The following is a 9725-nucleotide window of genomic DNA, read 5'->3' as shown; positions in this document are numbered from 1 at the left end:
CATATCACAGTGTGCCCCCTCCTCATATCACAGTGTGCCCCCTCCTCATATCACAATGTGCCCCCTCCTCATATCACAGTGTACCCCCTCCCCATATCACAGTGTGCCCCCTCCTCATATCACAGTGTACCCCCTCCTCATATCACAGTGTGCCCCTCCTCATATCACAGAGTACCCCTCCCCATATCACAGAGTACCCCCTCCTCATATCACAGTGTATCCCCTCCCCATATCATCACAGTGTGCCCCCTCCTCATATCACAGTGTACCCCTCCTCATATCACAGTGTACCCCTCCTCATATCACAGTGTGCCCCCTCCTCATATCACAGTGTACCCCTCCTCATATCACAGTGTGCCCCCTCCTCATATCACAGTGTACCCCTCCCCATATCACAGTGTACCCCTCCTCATATCACAGTGTGCCCCCTCCTCATATCACAGTGTACCCCTCCTCATATCACAGTGTGCCCCCTCCTCATATCACAGTGTACCCCTCCCCATATCACAGTGTGCCCCCTCCCCATATCACAGTGTGCCCCCTCCCCATATCACAGTGTGCCCCCTCCCCATATCACAGTGTATCCCCTCCCCATATCACAGTGTGCCCCCTCCTCATATCACAGTGTGCCCCCTCCTAATATCACAGTGTACCCCTCCCCATATCACAGTGTGCCCCTCCTCATATCACAGTGAGCCCCCTCTACTCATATCACAGTGTACCCCCTCCTCATATCACAGTGTACCCCCTCTACTCATATCACAGTGTACCCCCTCCTCATATCACAGTGTACCCCCTCCTCATATCACAATGTGCCCCCTCCTCATATCACAGTGTACCCCCTCCTCATATCACAGTGTGCCCCTCCCCATATCACAGTGTGCCCCCTCCTCATATCACAGTGTGCCCCTCCTCATGTCACAATGTGCCCCCTCCTCATATCACAGTGTACCCCCTCCTCATATCACAGTGTGCCCCCTCCTCATATCACAGTGTGCCCCTCCTCATATCACAGTGTGCCCCCTCCTCATATCACAGTGTACCCCCTCTACTCATATCACAGTGTACCCCCTCCTCATATCACAGTGTACCCCCTCCTCATATCACAATGTGCCCCCTCCTCATATCACAGTGTACCCCCTCCTCATATCACAGTGTGCCCCTCCCCATATCACAGTGTGCCCCCTCCTCATATCACAGTGTGCCCCTCCTCATGTCACAATGTGCCCCCTCCTCATATCACAGTGTGCCCCTCCTCATATCACAGTGTACCCCCTCCTCATATCACAGTGTACCCCCTCCTCATATCACAGTGTGCCCCTCCCTCATATCACAGTGTGCCCCCTCCTCATATCACAGTGTGCCCCTCCTCATATCACAGTGTGCCCCCTCTACTCATATCACAGTGTACCCCCTCCTCATATCACAGTGTACCCCCTCCTCATATCACAATGTGCCTGTGGCCGGAGAGCCCAGCACACGGGGTTAATGGCGGCTACAGCACTGAAGGGGTTAACTCTCCAGGCTTTGCCGTTATTCAGAACAAGGGCACCTGACATGTTTTAGACTGTATGAGTAGCACTGAGCTGGGACAGGACCCCTTCTGCAGTGCTGATGTAAGTTGTAGCCTGCTGCTGAGCACCAGGCACAGATTATATGTACTTATGAAATATATGTTTGGCACTGAGCTAAGACTGCATCATATATTGTGTATATTGTATTGAATATTGAGGAGTGCATTCTGGACTTACAATGCACTTTGTACATTTCTGGGGGAAGGAATTTAGCAAATCTTGGTGATGAGGAAATGAAATGCTAATCTGCCCCTCTTGTCAGAAGGTCTGTGAGTGTCCAAAACACAGCAGGGAGTAGGCTCTGTGTCTGAAGCCCTGTGTAAAAGGTGATAAGGAAATTTATGTACCATATGTGATGGGTCCCTGAGCCCAGGACATCCTGTGTGTGAGGTGTTGATGAGGCACAGACATTTGTGTTTCGTTATGTAAACATGCTACCAGGAGATAAATATCTCCCCTGTTCCTGAAAGTTATATATTCTAAGGAAATTGGATTTATCCTTTGTAGTATGTAATCTTGGTTCGTTATGCACGGGAAGTAACGTATCAGATTGAGATGCAAATTGTAAATGTATGGGGAGGATCTGACAATGTCAAAGAGTTTTCTGCCTATATAAGCAGGGCTCTGTGAGCCCAAAGTGGTACTCTGTTCTACCTGTCCTGCTGTAAACATTCTGCTGTATGCTGCACTCTCCTATTCTAGGAGAGAGTTCTTTTAAGAACTTTGAGCAAATAAACATCTTCTTGCCTCAAGACGTCTCTGCCATCTTGCGACTAACAGAATTACCGCAATAATTCCGTTCTCCGGCTGTTCTGGGTAAAGGTATCCAGCGTCCTCCAAGCTCCGCTCTGCCAGCTACCGAAGCAGAGGTCTGGTCCGTGAACCAGAGGGGAAGCCACTGACGCCAGCCAGGAGTGTGTCAGCAGCGCGTCGACGCATACACTCCCGCAGGTAGTACTCAGGTGCCAGCGGTTGGTCCTGAGGAGGTAACCGTGGTTCCAGGCGCCACATATAAGGAGTCTGGTGGTGGCAGCGATACCCCGCCCACTGCGTAGTGGGCGGAGTCAGTAACAGGCGGTTGCTGACGGTAACAGGGAATCCCCTATTGGCCAGGTCCCGTGAGACCAGGAACCGCTATCTGTGGACCCGAAGGGCGTAGCCAGAGCTAAGGGCAGGCGTCCGGTCACAGAAATTGGTGGCACAGCGGTGGGATATCCCAGGCGGCTTTCCGGTTACCCGATTGGAGAAGCCGAGTTACTCAGGGAGGAGTAACTGCAGCCAGGAGAACGCACAAGATGGCGGACTTCAGCGGAATGTCGAAGGATGACCTCGAGATCGTGTGTCGGGAGAAGGGTGTGGATATCCCTTCCAAAGCAACTGTAAACAAAATGAGGGCGGCGCTCAAGCGCTTGAAGGAGTCGAGTCGGGAGGAGGTGCAGTACGCTGATGGTGACCGTGTCCAGGAGGACAGCCACACAGAGGACCTTCATCTGGACCCGGTGAGACTCACAAGCCCCGCCCCCTCTAGCAGCAGCCACGTTTCCCAACATTCCCTAGCAGGGCCAGGATCCCCGCGTCCCAGGGTGGACGGCGCGGATAGCCTAGCGGATTGGCTAGCGGAATTAGGGGAGAGGGCAACGGAACAAGAACGCATGCTCATCATTCGGATGTGGCATGCGGAGCGGGCACCACAGGCTGTGGTACCCCGGGCGCCGTTGTCAGCTGCTACCCACCGAGTGGGACGCATTCAGTTTGCCAAGTTTGCCGACAGCGATGGGGACATTGATGGACATTTGCAAGTTTTTGAGAGGACTTGTAAACTCCATGATTTGCCCAAACAGGAGTGGGTAAGACACCTTGTGCCCACCCTGCATGGAGAGGCCTTGGAGGCCTATCGAGGAGTGGCCAATGAGGACTGTGGGGACTATGATGTTGTCGCCAAGGCCCTCCTCCAACGTTTTTTTGTAACTCCTGAGTCCTACAGGAAAAAGTTTCGGGACTTGCCAAAGAATCCGGGCAGCACCCACGAGCAGTTTGCCACCCAGCTGCGGCAGTACTTGGTGAAGTGGGTGCAGGAATCAAAGGCCACAACCTGGGACACCCTGATTGATGTGATCTGCAGGGAGCAGTTCTACCGCAGGTGTGCCCAGGAAGTGAAGGAGTGGGTGCTAGATCGGGAGCCACCCAGTGTAAAGATGGCTGCCCAGCTAGCGGACAAGTATGTGGCAATTCGGTCACAGGGGCTGAAACGCCCAAGTAGCAGCCCACTACAAAGGACTTTACCACCAGGGGGACACCCCTCTTCAGCTCATCGCCCCCCAAAGCAAGCATCTTCCAACCCGGGTGCTCTTGGCCAGCAATCGCCCCGCAGCGTCCCTGCGAGTAATCAGGGATCATCGGAGCCCCACCTGGTCAAGAAGTGCTACAGCTGTGGGAAAATCGGACATCTGAGGATGAACTGTCCCACCCTGCCGGCACCCCATATTCGCGCTACCAATCCGAATGCTGGAGCCCGGCTTGCTTGCTTGACCCGTGGAGATGAGCCCACAGAGACTGTACCCCCTCCAGTCAGTCCGATGGAGTGTGGTGAGAAGCAGGCAGACTCTGCTGATAGAGTCACCTGCATGGCCATGCGGCCTCTACAGAATATGTGGCGGCACCTGCAGGCGGTCCAAGTGGGGCCCCTGCAGGGGGAAGGCCTGAGAGACTCTGGGGCCTCAATCACTGTGGTGAGCCCCAGACTGATTGATCCTGCTGCAATCTTGCAGGGTCGCACTGCCAATGTTACAATGGCAGATGGAGCGGAGCGAGAGGTACCCATGGCCAGAGTCCACCTGGATTGGGGAGCTGGACCAGAGTTGCGAGATGTTGCCGTCATGGATGGCCTCCCAACAGATGTAGTCCTGGGGAATGATCTTGGGGGTGGAATCGTTACTACATTTGCTAACGCCATCGCCTGGAGTCAAGCTGCCAGACTACAGTCCTTACCATCGACACCAGCACAGCCCAGCCCAGAGGAAAAGACCACAGCGGCCAGACAACTGCCAGCACAGCCAACCACAGCATCAACCAGCCCAGAGAAAAAGACCACAGCGGCTAGATCAGCGCATCTCCCCAGCATGCCTTTTGCCTCTGGTGTGCCTACGTCCCCTAGCAACGCAGAGGATGTGTGTGCCAGCTTGTTGTATCCTGTGGGGGTACCCAGCGATGCTCCTGTTCTTAGTGGTTTGCCAACTCCGGCGGTGAGTATGAGTGACCACACTGACCTTTACATGACTGACCCAAACCAGAATGACCCTAGACATCCCAACCTAGATGCCCCTGTAGAGTGTCCCCCTTTAGGAGAAAGTGAGGGGCACTGGCAGGGGGTTCAGGAGGCTCCGCTCTCTGACCCATCCCTGACAGGCATACGGTGCCAAGCTCGCAGCGGCCTTGATGAGGTGGGGGTGGGGAGTGTGCCCGGGCAGGAAGGGTTCAGGCCCAGGGTAGTCAGGAAGGTAGAAGGGGATACACCAGCGAGAGTGGGTTCCCCAAGACGTAGGTCCTTTGAGGAGGACAGGAGGGCAGGTCTGACAGTTGTTGCAGACGGGTGCCCGGGAGAAGTGACAGGGGTGCAGTGCCTGGAGGATAGTGTGGGAGGAGACAGGGGTAGGCCCAGACCAGGTAAGGTAGAGGCGACCAGAGGCTGTCCCCGGCCCACAACCCCCAGACAGGTACTGACCTTAGAAACTGTAAGGCCCTACAGACCAGTTGTCCCTGACTCTAGTTTGGTAGTGACGTCCCTTACAGTAGTGACTAGGAAGGGTCTTCCCAAGACAGTGGACTGTACACCTGCTTGTGAGTTGGCATTCCAGTCGCTGAAGGAGGCTCTGGTACCAGCTCCAGTGCTGATGACGCATATTTATTACCAGGACATTGTGGTACGGACTATTGCGTCACTGCACGGACTGGCAGCAGTACTGAGCCAGGAGGAGCCATGTGGGCAGGAGCACCCTGTGGCTTGTGTGAGCAGAATACTGCTATGGTGGGAGGTGGGGTATTCCACAATTTGGACACACTGGGTGGCAATTGTGTATGCAGCAGACCAGCTTTGGCACAGATGGTGCCACTGGCACCCCACTGGGGTGAAGGAACACCCACCTGATGAAGGTTTGCCCCCTTCATTGGGGGAAACAGACAGACTGTTGTTGTGGGGCCTTGGACTTGGACACTGTGGTGACTGTGTGGACTTTCAGCACCAACCGGATATGGCCCACTGCAGTTTGGAGGAACTGTCTAGGCTGGGGGCCAACACCCCCAGGCACTCCCAGTAACCCCCAAATGGGCTGCGGGACCAGGAGCCAAGTCGTTGGGACATGGCCCTCTGGTTTCCCGCTTGAAGGGGGGGGGAGAAGTGTGGCCGGAGAGCCCAGCACACGGGGTTAATGGCGGCTACAGCACTGAAGGGGTTAACTCTCCGTGCTTTGCCGTTATTCAGAACAAGGGCACCTGACATGTTTTAGACTGTATGAGTAGCACTGAGCTGGGACAGGACCCCTTCTGCAGTGCTGATGTAAGTTGTAGCCTGCTGCTGAGCACCAGGCACAGATTATATGTACTTATGAAATATATGTTTGGCACTGAGCTAAGACTGCATCATATATTGTGTATATTGTATTGAATATTGAGGAATGCATTCTGGACTTACAATGCACTTTGTACATTTCTGGGGGGAAGGAATTTAGCAAATCTTGGTAATGAGGAAATGAAATGCTAATCTGCCCCTCTTGTCAGAAGGTCTGTGAGTGTCCAAAACACAGCAGGGAGTAGGCTCTGTGTCTGAAGCCCTGTGTAAAAGGTGATAAGGAAATTTGTGTACCTGAGCCCAGGACATCCTGTGTGTGAGGTGTTGATGAGGCACAGACATTTGTGTTTCGTTATGTAAACATGCTACCAGGAGATAAATATCTCCCCTGTTCCTGAAAGTTATATATTCTAAGGAAATTGGACTTATCCTTTGTAGTATGTAATCTTGGTTCGTTATGCACTGGAAGTAACATATCAGATTGAGATGCAAATTGTAAATGTATGGGGAGGATCTGACAATGTCAAAGAGTTTTCTGCCTATATAAGCAGGGCTCTGTGAGCCCAAAGTGGTACTCTGTTCTACCTGTCCTGCTGTAAACATTCTGCTGTATGCTGCACTCTCCTATTCTAGGAGAGAGTTCTTTTAAGAACTTTGAGCAAATAAACATCTTCTTGCCTCAAGACGTCTCTGCCATCTTGCGACTAACAGAATTACCGCAATAATTCCGTTCTCCGGCTGTTCTGGGTAAAGGTATCCAGCGTCCTCCAAGCTCCGCTCTGCCAGCTACCGAAGCAGAGGTCTGGTCCGTGAACCAGAGGGGAAGCCACTGACGCCAGCCAGGAGTGTGTCAGCAGCGCGTCGACGCATACACTCCCGCAGGTAGTACTCAGGTGCCAGCGGTTGGTCCTGAGGAGGTAACCGTGGTTCCAGGCGCCACATATAAGGAGTCTGGTGGTGGCAGCGATACCCCGCCCACTGCGTAGTGGGCGGAGTCAGTAACAGGCGGTTGCTGACGGTAACAGGGAATCCCCTATTGGCCAGGTCCAGTGAGACCAGGAACCGCTATCTGTGGACCCGAAGGGCGTAGCCAGAGCTAAGGGCAGGCGTCCGGTCACAGTGCCCCCTCCTCATATCACAGTGTACCCCCTCCTCATATCACAGTGTGCCCCTCCCCATATCACAGTGTGCCCCCTCCTCATATCACAGTGTGCCCCTCCTCATGTCACAATGTGCCCCCTCCTCATATCACAGTGTGCCCCTCCTCATATCACAGTGTACCCCCTCCTCATATCACAGTGTACCCCCTCCTCATATCACAGTGTGCCCCCTCCTCATATCACAGTGTGCCCCTCCTCATATCACAATGTGCCCCCTCCTCATATCACAGTGTACCCCCTCCTCATATCACAGTGTGCCCCTCCTCATGTCACAATGTGCCCCCTCCTCATATCACAGTGTGCCCCTCCTCATATCACAGTGTACCCCCTCCCCATATCACAGTGTGCCCCCTCCTCATATCACAGTGTACCCCTCCCCATATCACAGTGTGCCCCCTCCTCATATCACAGTGTGCCCCCTCCTCATATCACAGTGTGCCCCTCCTCATATCACAGTGTACCCCCTCCCCATATCACAGTGTGCCCCTCCTCATATCACAGTGTACCCCCTCCCCATATCACAGTGTGCCCCCTCCCCATATCACAATGTGCCCCCTCCTCATATCACAGTGTACCCCCTCCTCATATCACAGTGTGCCCCTCCCCATATCACAGTGTGCCCCCTCCTCATATCACAGTGTGCCCCTCCTCATGTCACAATGTGCCCCCTCCTCATATCACAGTGTGCCCCTCCTCATATCACAGTGTACCCCCTCCTCATATCACAGTGTACCCCCTCCTCATATCACAGTGTGCCCCCTCCTCATATCACAGTGTGCCCCTCCTCATATCACAATGTGCCCCCTCCTCATATCACAGTGTACCCCCTCCTCATATCACAGTGTGCCCCTCCTCATGTCACAATGTGCCCCCTCCTCATATCACAGTGTGCCCCTCCTCATATCACAGTGTACCCCCTCCCCATATCACAGTGTGCCCCCTCCTCATATCACAGTGTACCCCTCCCCATATCACAGTGTGCCCCCTCCTCATATCACAGTGTGCCCCCTCCTCATATCACAGTGTACTCCCTCCTCATATCACAGTGTGCCCCTCCTCATATCACAGTGTACTCCTCCCCATATCACAGTGTACCCCTCCTCATATCACAGTGTACTCCTCCCCATATCACAGTGTACCCCTCCTCATATCACAGTGTACTCCTCCCCATATTACAGTGTGCCCCCTCCTCATATCACAGTGTACTCCTCCCCATATCACAGTGTACCCCCTCCTCATATCACAGTGTGAGTGTGCCCCCTCCTCATATCACAGTGTGCCCCCTCCTCATATCACAGTGTACCCCTCCTCATATCACAGTGTACCCCTCCTCATATCACAGTGTGCCCCCTCCCCATATCACAGTGTGCCCCCTCCTCATATTACAGTGTGCCCCCTCCCCATATCACAGTGTGCCCCCTCCTCATATCACAGTGTACCCCTCCTCATATCACAGTGTGCCCCCTCCCCATATCACAGTGTGCCCCCCTCCCCATATCACAGTGTGCCCCCTCCTCATATCACAGTGTACCCCTCCTCATATCACAGTGTGCCCCCTCCCCATATCACAGTGTGCCCCCTCCTCATATCACAGTGTACCCCTCCTCATATCACAGTGTGAGTGTGCCCCCTCCTCATATCACAGTGTGCCCCCTCCTCATATCACAGTGTGCCTCCTCCTCATATCACAGTGTGCCCCCTCCTCATATTACAGTGTGCCCCCTCCCCATATCACAGTGTGCCCCCTCCCCATATCACAGTGTGCCCCTCCTCATATCACAGTGTGCCCTCTCCTCATATCACAGTGTGCCCCCTCCCCATATCACAGTGTACCCCTCCTCATATCACAGTGTACCCCTCCTCATATCACAGTGTACCCCCTCCTCATATTACAGTGCAGCCCTCCTCATATTACAGTGTACCCCCTCCCCATATCAGTGTACCCCTCCCCATATCACAGTGTACCCCCTCCCCATATCACAGTGTACCCCTCCCCATATCACAGTGTGCCCTCTCCTCATATCACAGTGTGCCCCCTCCCCATATCACAGTGTACCCCTCCTCATATCACAGTGTACCCCCTCCCCATATCACAGTGTACCCCTCCCCATATCACAGTGTGCCCTCTCCTCATATCACAGTGTGCCCCCTCCTCATATCACAGTGTGCCCCCTCCTCATATCACAGAGTGCCCCCTCCCCATATCACAGTGTGCCCCCTTCTTATATCACAGTGCCCCCTCCCCATATCACAGTGTGCCCCCTCCCCATATCACAGTGTGCCCTCTCCTCATATCACAGTGTACCCTCTCCTCATATTACAGTGTATGAACAGCATATTACAGAGTACCCCCTCCCCATATTACAGTGTACCCCCTCCTCATATTACAGTGTGCCCCTTCCCCATATTACAGTGTACCCCTCCTCA

This window comes from Crinia signifera, chromosome 2 (genome assembly GCF_055691185.1).
Source record: "Crinia signifera chromosome 2, ASM5569118v1, whole genome shotgun sequence".
NCBI classification, from domain to species: Eukaryota; Metazoa; Chordata; class Amphibia; order Anura; family Myobatrachidae; genus Crinia; species Crinia signifera.
This window is presented reverse-complemented; position numbering follows the sequence as displayed.